Genomic DNA, 10,195 nt, shown 5'->3' on the forward strand with positions numbered 1-10,195 from the left:
CTGGCTCTTTATATACATTTTGAGGAAGTATTTCTGAAGTCGGGAAATCAGGAGTAGCTGTGGATTCTAAAGAGAAACTACTTCAGTGTAGAACTTATTTGCATTACCAGCGAGGGTACTGGAGGTGTTTAAACTGTACTGTCAGTCACGTGGAGATGTCATAAGGAAATGTTAACACTTGGTGAGCAGACCCTTAAGTGAAGAGGGAAACCATAGGAATGGTGAAATCTCCCAGAGAGAAAATGTGGAGAGGAGTTCAGAGGAAACTTCCGGAACAATCACGGTTTAAGGAGATCCAGCAAAGAAAAGAGGAGGGCAAGGCAACCCATTCCAGGATTCTTGCCTGGAGAGTCCCAAGGACAGAGGGGCCTGGTGGGCTACAGTCCATGGGGTGGCAAAGAGTCGGACGTGACTGAGCGACTGAACACAGCAAAGGATTTACCAGAGAGATGGGGCAGCTAGGATGGTAGTGTCCAAACAAGGGACACTAAGGGAAGAGTAAATTTGAGAATTTTTTTCCGATGGAAATTTACTTTCTGATTCAAATTTTACTTTTAATTAAAAGGTTCATGAATAGCCAATACAATTTTGAAAAACAAGAACATCTTGACAAAACACATGTCAAATTGATCTTACAATCATTCTCAGTTAAATGCTGTTAAACCAATTAAATTTGAGGCAAGTGTGAGATACATTAGCATAGTTTTACAAATTAAGATCCTCAAATACAGAAAGTCACGGTGTTTGGCAAAAAAAAAAAAAAAAAAAGAAAGAAAGAAAGAAATAATTGGTAAATTCAAGGATCTTAACCAACAAGGAAACATGGATGAGTTCAGGCTGAATTTGGGCAGCTCAGTAATGTTCCTTAGATTCCAGGTTCTGTCCACTTCTCTTCTCTGCTGCACTTGGGACTGGATGCATCTAAGTAAGGGTAGACTCCTCCCTTGGCTTAGTATCTGGAAGGACAGAAGAGCGAAGGTTTTTCCGTCAAGGAGTCTAAACTTCTCTCTGCAATCTGATTGGGCCATTTAAGATCATGTGAACACTCCTAACCCAATAAGACTCACTAGAGCAATGCTGTTTTACTGATTGGCTTGGGCCAATCAGGAGCCACTCTTTGAGCTGGGGGTGGGATCAGATCCCGTGTAGCTCCTCGCTGTAAAGGCTGGCAGCCACACCTGCAGCTCCAGGGAACATGCTCAGGGTGGTGTTGGGGACGGAGAGAGGGAACTGGAAGCATCAAAGGCAATGAACAGTCCCCTACAAGTGGCCCACAAGGCCTGCATGAGCTGGCCCTGCCTTACCTCGCTCTTGATTTCTGTGCTTTGTAAAATTCCCAGGATGTACCAAATTTCTTCCTCCCTCATGATCTTCTCGTAGACTGATCCCTTTATGGGGAATGAGTGAGTGAGTGAAAGTTGCTCAGTCATGTCCGACTCTTTGCAACCCCATGGACTATACAGTCTGGAATTCTCCAGGCCAGAATACTGGAGTGGGTAGCCTTTCCCTTCTCCAAGGGCTCTTCCCAACCCAGGGATCAAACCCAGGTTTCCTGCATTGCAGGTGGATTCTTTTCCAACTGAGCTATCAGAGAAGCCCTATGGGGAATACTTGACAATATTTGTTGCCTTAACTAATTCCTATTCTTGTAGCAACTCTCACTTAAATGTTATTCTTCAAAGAGATCTCTCCAATTCTCCTAACTAAATTAGCACCCCCTAATCCCACTTAGGTGGCCACTAGAACCAGATTTTGAATTGTAATTATGTTTATATTATGTTCAGTTGCACCTCTGTAGTGCAGGGCCCATGTTTGTTCTGCTCACCAATGAACCCTCCAAGATTGGCACACAGCAGAAGCTCGAGGAATATTTGATGACCACTTCTTTTTCTGACTCACACCTATTGTCTTTTTTGGGCCCCTGAGACATCTTTGGAGGTTTCTTGAATGTAAATATTTCTATAAACAATATCTCTTCCAAAAGAATGATGACTTTAAATGAACCTAAGCAATAAGGAATGCCTTGAAAGCTTATAGAGTCCAAGCAATGGGGCTTATAAAAATTTATATCTTTTTATTATGTTCAGGTAATTTATGCCTCATGTCAGTTACATAAAGACAAGACTAGAGAAAACTAGTGAACTAATTAAACACTGTCTTTGTTTCACTCCCTACCTTATTAGTTAATTATATTATCAAACATTTGTTGAATGCCTCCTCTGCAACAGCAATAGGGTTGGGCTATCAGACTTGGCTCCGTTTCACAAACATGTGTTAGGGCTGTTCTAGCTACTAAAGCAAGAACTGAATAAACACATAAGTATGGTTTTCTACTACAAAGCCTAAAACAAATAAGCTTTTCTGGTTAACCATTAGATAACTCAATAAACTTCAGTTACTAGGAGGACATTCTTGTATGGTTTTCTAGTCATTGTTTCTATTCATAGTTTCCTCTTAAGGGAGAGACTTAAGGTCTGGCAGTCTGCGGGAAGGAAGGCTGGAAGCTTGTCTTGAAATCATGTTCACACAGCAAGCGTGCTGATTCTGCTCAGATTGCATGGCTCTTTGGCATGGCGAGAGGTGGCTATCAAAAAATATTGTGGGATAATTAAATCATTGCCTCCTCCTAGCTACCCCTTGGAACTCCCACTGATCCTAGTTAACTGAAGCATAATTGTATTTTGTTTTTAAGACTTTCATATATCCCAGGCTTCAAAATCCACTAAGATTTCAAAAACAAAATATCAAAAGGAGGAAGCAGCAGTGGTCTTTGATGACTTACCAACTATTTTCCAGTTGCCCAGGTTTCTTCTCTCATAGGAAGGCACCAGTGAGAACTTGACTCTTAAGGCTGATGTCCACAACAAGCTATGATATAGAGCATATTCGAGTACTTATTTTTGTCAGGTGAGGGTTAAGGGGAAGGGCAGTTTGGGACCCTGAATAGGAAAAGAAAAGAAAGAATCTGTAAACTGGCAACATGGAAGCATGTATTAACCTATTTCCTATGGACATCATGGCATCAAAATCAGAGGAATATGCTGTGCAAACACAAAGGATGTCATTTAATAGTTTCCAAGTGGCCTTTCTTGTTTTATTATCACCCATCCCCTCCTTGCACATTGAAATAGAAAAAAAAAAAAAAAAAGACTTGTTTGTATTTATCCTTTTCATTTCTGCTGAATGAACACATTTAACTCAAGGAAAGCAGAACTAGACAGGTCCGGTTTAATTGCACAATTAGATATTAACACACTGTTTTGGAAGATAAATGCTTTATGACCTCAGAATGAATCAGCTCTCAGGGCAAGGAGACTTTAAAACAAAGGCAGGAATGCCTGCTGTCCATTGCTGTAGCCAGCAAGGCTGAGCTTCATGCTCACACAGTTTAGAAGCTGGATTAACAAGAATGTATGAAACTGGACTTCATTCTCCTTCTCTTTCTGGGCTCCATCCCTGGCTTCACTTCAGAGCCTTCATTTTTAATCTCCAAACTATAGTTTCTAACCAATCATAAATAACCTGAATATCAAGGACTCTCTAACTTCCAACCCAAAGTAGGTGCTCAATTCAACTCCAGGGCTGAATCAAAGCATTCAGTTCAGTTCAGTCGCTCAGTCATGTCCGACTCTTTGTGACCCCCATGGACTGCAGCATGCCAGGCCTCCCTGTCCATCACCAACTCCCGGAGCTTACCCAAACTCATGTCCATTGAGTCGGTGATGCCATCCAACCATCTCATCCTCTGCCGTTCCCTTCTCCTGCTTTCAATCTTTCCCAGCATCAGGGTCTTTTCAAATGATTCAGCTCTTCGCATCAGGTGGCCAAAGTTTTGGAGTTTCAGCTTCAGTATCAGTCCTTCCAATGAACACTCAGGATTGATCTCCTTTAGGATGGACTGGTTGGATCTCCTTGAAGTTCAAGGGACTCTCAAGAGTCTTCTCCAACACCACAGTTCAAAAGCATCAATTCTTCTGCACTCAGCTTTCTTTATAGTCCAACTCTCATATCCATAATGACTACTGGAAAAACCATAGCCTTGACTAGACGGACCTTTGTTGGCAAAGTAATGTCTCTGCTTTTCAATATGCTGTCTAGGTTGGTCATAACTTTCCTTCCAAGGAGTAAGCGTCTGTTAATTTCCTGGCTGCAGTCACCATCTGCAGTGATTTTGGAGCCCAAAAAAGATAAAGTCATAGATGGCTGAATAAATGTCCTACTTGATAACCATGCTGTAGACCGATTACTGCTGTAGGTTGAAAAACATGGAATGGATTAAAACACTGGGAAATCAGAGCACCTTGTGAGCCCTTAAAAGAAACGGATTATTTCCTGACATAGAGTAGCAGTTGTGCTTTCTTCAGTGCAATGGGCAGGTGAGAAGTGTGGATTCCATTGTGTATATGTACCATAGCTTTCTTATCCATTCATCTGTTGATGGACAACAGTCTTTTGGACTCTGTGGGAGAGGGAGAGGGTGGGATGATTTGGGAGAATGGCATTGAAATACGTATAATATCATATATGGAACGAGTCACCGTCCAGGTTCAATGCACGATACTGGATGCTTGGGGCTGGTGCACTGGGACGACCCAGAAGGATGGTATGGGGAGGGAGGAGGGAGGAGGGTTTAGGGATGGGGAACACATGTATACCTGTGGCGGATTCATTTTGATGTTTGGCAAAACCAATACAATATTGTAAAGTTTAAAAATAAAATAAAATTAAAAATAAATAAATAAATAAAATCTTAAAAAAAAAAAAAGTGTGGATTCTTCTCTGTATCTCTTTACTATTGGCAAATCCCAGAGAATCCCACACTGGTGTATTTGCAGTGAGCAGACACTTCCATAAGAGACACCTCATTTCACTGATCTTATCCAATTAACAAAAGGAGACAAACAAATTAAAAGGAAGTCCCTGAGGTGGCTGAGATCCAATATGCCTAAGTGGGTAAACAACATAATTACCATCGCCTTCCCTAATGAAAGCACCACGCTCAGGGCTGGCTTTGAACAAGCAGTTCTAGTTTTGCAAGAGTTAGCTACTGTCTTGTCAAGGAAAGGTGAGGAAGAAATGTGTTGCAAACAAAAGTTTTGGTTTAGACACAGATGGTGAGGGTTGATACCTATTGGAAATAACCGTTGAAGGAAGTCAGAGAATGTTTGTTCCTCGCGTCTCAAATATAATCTTGTCTCCAAGCAAGGAGCCTGGGGAGTTCTCCAGGACTCTTCCCACCTGGAAATTCCAGCGTCCTACTGGGATGCACTTTCTCTGTGATTTATGCTGATTTATGTGTCAGAGTGAGGAGATTCTAGAGGATGGACTACCCTTGAGAACAATCAGTGGTGCTTCTGAGGATCACCTATGCTTTTCTGGTGACCTGACTCCAGGGTACTCTACCGACTGATTCTGCTCACCTGATCTAGAGGAATGAGGCCCACCTGGGTCTTGCTGGCTTGCATACAAAGGAAATGACTTGGTTGTACCTGTACTTTAAGGGTAGAGGTATTTGCTCTCGTCTGTAACAGTGGAACAATTAGCAAAGTTACAAATTGTCTGTTCATCAGAATTTGTTGCCTTGTTACGAGGTGTGTATGTGCGCTCAGTCGCTCAGTCGAGTTCAACTCTTTGCAACCACATGGACTGTAGCCCATGAGGCTTCTCGGGCCATGGGATTTTCAAGGCAAGAATACTAGAGCGGCTTGCCATTTCCTACAGGAGGGGATCTTCCCACCCAGGGATTGAACCTACGTCTCCTGCATTGGCAGGTGGATTCTTTACCACTTATCTACCTGGGAAGCCCTGGTTGGAGGTAACATGACCTAAAATAGGTGGCTTTCTATGCAAATCAGCAAATTCAATGTAACTCAAGCCGATATCCTAATGGGATATAAAGGAAGAAGAAGAAGAGAAAAAGAAAAGATTAAAAAGAATAATAAGGTAATGGAGGAGTCACTTTCCTTTTCATATATGAATATGCATTAAGATGTTCAGGTATGTATGTGGTAGCTGAAAGTATGACCCTGGAACTTCCCTGGTGGTCTATATGGTTAAGACTCCTTGCTTCCACTGGTTGCGGGGGGTGGAGGGAATGAGGGGGTGGATTTGATCCCTAGTACTGAATATTGACAACACCTTTATTCATCATCAGAAGCTGAAAACAGTTCAAATGTTTCTCAGCTGGGGAATGAATAAACAAACTATGGCATATTTGTACAATGGACTGCGGCTCAGTAGTAAAATGGAAGGAACTGTCGATATGTGCAACTATGGGGAAGGATTGTACGAACATTATGCTCAATGAAAGAAGCAAGCCTCAAAAGGTTACGTGCTGAAAAATTCCACTTATATGCCATTCTGGAAAAGGCAAAACAACAGGGACAGAAATCACATCAGTGATTGCCAGTGGCTAAAGGGAAAGGTGAGGTTTGACTGCAGAAAGGCAGCATGAAGGAATTTGGGGAATGAGGGAACTCCTCTATCTTGATTGTGATGGTTACACAACTCCATGCATTGGGCGAAACTCAGAACTGTGGGGTGGGTTTCACTGTATGATAACTGAAATATAAAATCAAATAGACCAGTGCTATACTAGTACAAGTATGGACAGATCAATAGAACATCATAGTGAACTAGAAGTGAAACATAAATAGTTAATTAGTTTTGCTAAAGATGGCAGTTTAAAAACCATGGGGAAAAGCTGCATTATTTAATAAATGGTGTTAGGAAAATTAGTCCTTATCATTATGAAAGATACCTAATTTACTCCTTGAATCAAAATAAACTCTAGAATGATTACAGATTTAAATGGGAACAAAAATGAGACTAGTGGAGGAAAATGAATATTTTTTATTAATACTGGAGTGGGGAAGGACTTTTAAAGAATGGTATAAAAGTCAGAAACCATAAAGAAATAAAACCCAAATTGATATGACTCTATACAACATTTTTTAAAGCAGTAAAACAAGCAAACAATAACTATTAAGTCCATGGGGTCAGTAAGAGTCGGACATGACTGAGCAACTTCACTTTCACTTTTCACTTTCACGCACTGGAGAAGGAAATGGCAACCCACTCCAGTGTTCTTGCCTGGAGAATCCCAGGGATGGGGGAGCCTGGTGGGCTGCTGTCTATGGGGTCACACAGAGTCAGACACGACTGAAGCAACTGAAGCGACTTAGCAGCAGCAGTAGCAGCAGCAGGCTCCTCTCCTACAGCTGTCCTCAGCTGAAGACAGCCACTTTGCATGGCCATACCCACTCCCTGAGGGCAGCTCTCATCCAGTGATTGATTGATAAAGGAGTATGAAGACTGGCCCTCTTGCCTCAAGACAGACTGTGAAAGGCCACTCCAGCTCAAGAGCTCCCCATGGGGTCAGCTAAGTGGGGCCTTCTGTCCACTCCTGCTTTTTTACACCCTCTCTTAGGTCTTGATCCCAAGGGAACTCCCCAATAAACTCTTTCGTGGCAATCTGTCTCAGGGTCTGTTTCTAGAAATTTTAATTCCAAATGATATCCTTAATATGTAAAGAACTTTCCTAAATCAACAATAAAATAGATAAATAAGCAAAAGACATAAACAGCTAATTTTTTATATGCACCATAATTAAAACTACCTGTGCCTTTTGTCACAGCAGGCTCACTTCTAGAACTTATCACGGAGAGATAATCTCACAAGTGTGTAAAGCTATATGGTCAAAGTTGTCCACAGGAGCATTGCTTCTAATAGGGAAAAATTGGAAACAGCGTCCACCAATTGGTTAAATGAATATCATACTGTGTGGTTATTAAAAACAATGATTTAGATATTTATAAACATGAAAAAATGTTCAACATTCAAATATGCTTCTTAAAGTACATTCTGTAAAATAGATTGCATGGTACATAACACATATATAAAATTAAAAATAATCTGGGGGGTTTCCCTGGTGTCACCATGAATAAGAATCCACCTGTTAATGCAGGGGACACAGGTTCGATCCCTGGACCAGGAAATTCCACATGCCTCAGGGCAAATAATCCCGTGCACCACAGCTACTGAAGCCCGAGGGCCTAGATCCTGCACTCCACAGCAAGAGCATGTGTGCGTGCTGAGTCGTGTCTGACTCCGTGACCCTGTGAACTGTAGCCTGCCAGGTCCCTCTGTCCATGGAATTTTTCAGGCAAGAATACTGGGGTGGGTTGCCATGTCCTCCTCCAGGGGATCTTCCCAACCCAGGGATCAAATCTGGGTCTCCTGTGTGTCCTGTATTGGCAGCCTGATTCTTTACCACTGTGCCACCTGGGAAGCCCCCAAACAAGAGAAGCCACAGCAATGACTAGCCCCAAAACTGCAGCTAGAGAGTAGCCTCTACTCTCTGCAACTAGAGAAAGCCCGTGCAACTACGAAGATGCAGTGCCACCAAAAGTAAATAAATAAAAACTTAAAAATGATTGGGAAGTTTCCGAAGAAAATTTTAGTAGTTAGTATTTTTTAGGATTATAAGGGATTGTCATTTTCTTCCTTGTACTTTGCTATATTTTCTGAAAAATTTTTTATAATGTATAATTTGCATAAAGAGATAAAAGTTATGTTTAAAAGGATACTGTTGGATAAGACTTTAGTATAAAATTCAAGCACACTGATTGAAATTCAAGCATGTTTTCATTTTCACATTTCCAACTTTTTCAACTAAAGCAAATTAACCACAATATTAATTTTAACAGCAATGAATAAAAAAAATCTTAATTTCTGGCTTTACTATCCATATTAACCCATAACAGTCACACACAACATGCTGTTTCCATGTTTGTTTTGCCTGAGCAGTCTCCAGTCTTCTTCTTCAGGTAAGGGGCCTGGTTTGCCTTTGGGGAAACTACCCTCCCTCTTGGAAAGCCAAGAGGTTCCTGTGAGGCTGACCCTACAGCCCCCATGGAAGAGCACATCACCCACCCACACCTTCCACCCCTCTAGCCACGAGGGATTCAGGAGGTGTGTGTGTCCTGAGTCAGTCCAATGAGAGTCAACTACTGGACTTCTGTGGCAGTTGTTAGGAATGCAATGATGTGTGTGCATGCTGTTGCCTCAGTCATGTCCAACTCTTTGTGACCCCACGGACTGTAGCCCACCAGGCTCCTCTGTCCATGGGATTCTCCAGGCAAGAATACTGGATTGGGTAGTGATTCCCTTTTCCAGCAGATCTCGCTGACTCAGGGTTCAAACCCACATCTCTTGTATCTTCTGCATTGGTAGTTGGTTCTTTACCACCAGCACCACCTGGGAAGCCCCTGGGAATGGAATACTTGCTCTCAGCTGGGGCTGCTAAGCTGGTCACAGAGAAGCTTGGAGAAATCCTGCTGAGTACGAAGTCAACACAGAACAAAACAGAGCAGACAGATGGAAAGAGAAACATTCCTGAAGACAGTGTTGGTGCCTTTCAGTCCAGCTGCGCTCCAAGGTAAATTCCTGGACTTCTCACTTGCATGAACCAATACATTCTCCAGTTTTGCTCAAGCCTGTTTGAGTTGGGCATCCTTTGCGTCTCAGAGGATGTGGTATGATACTCATTCTACTATACCTTCAAGGAAACCAAAATCCTGTTCTTTTGTTCAATCTTTCAGTCATTCAATTAAAATGTGTGGAGCACTGTCTTAGCCTAGGCTGCCATAACAAAATACCATAGACTGGATGGTTTAAACAAGAAATCTATTTCTCACAATTCTGCAGGCTAGAAGTCCAGGATCAAACTGCTACAAGGTAGGCTTGAAAGCAAGTGGTTCTCAAACTGCTGCAAGAGGCATCTACTCTTGGCTTGCCTGTGGGCCACCATCAGGCTGTGTGCTCCCACAGCTTCTTCTCTTTGCCTGCTGAGACAGAAAGCAGTTTTCCAGTGTCTTTTCTTATAAGAGACATAAAAACCCCACCTTCACACCTCATCTAACCTTTATGACCTCCCAAATGCCCCATCTCCAGATCCTATCACACTGGGGTTAGGACTGCAATACACGAGTTTTAGAGAGACACACTGAGCTCATAATTTAGAGAGACACACTGAGCTCATAATATGCAGGATCCACCATGTGCTAATAACCATGCTGATCCTGGGAGAACAGGGGAGGAAGCCACAGTCTCTGACCTTAACAGGATGGGCACTCTTGGTGGGAGCTCAACCCCAGCGTCCTCTAAGCAGAAGGTAGGCCATCATTTCTTTCTG

General features: G+C 42.3%; 1 long non-coding RNA gene across 1 annotated transcript; it reads right to left on the reverse strand.

Moving 5' to 3' along the window:
• Positions 1-508: 508 nt before the first annotated feature.
• On the reverse strand, positions 509-5,745 carry LOC139176268 (uncharacterized). The gene is made up of 3 exons (XR_011560682.1): positions 3,697-5,745; positions 2,783-2,939; positions 509-956 (listed from the first exon to the last, which is right to left on the reverse strand). It is a non-coding gene; the product is annotated as an uncharacterized lncRNA (long non-coding RNA).
• Positions 5,746-10,195: the final 4,450 nt, after the last annotated feature.

This window comes from Bos indicus, chromosome 16 (assembly GCF_029378745.1).
Source record: "Bos indicus isolate NIAB-ARS_2022 breed Sahiwal x Tharparkar chromosome 16, NIAB-ARS_B.indTharparkar_mat_pri_1.0, whole genome shotgun sequence".
Lineage (NCBI taxonomy): Eukaryota > Metazoa > Chordata > Mammalia > Artiodactyla > Bovidae > Bos > Bos indicus.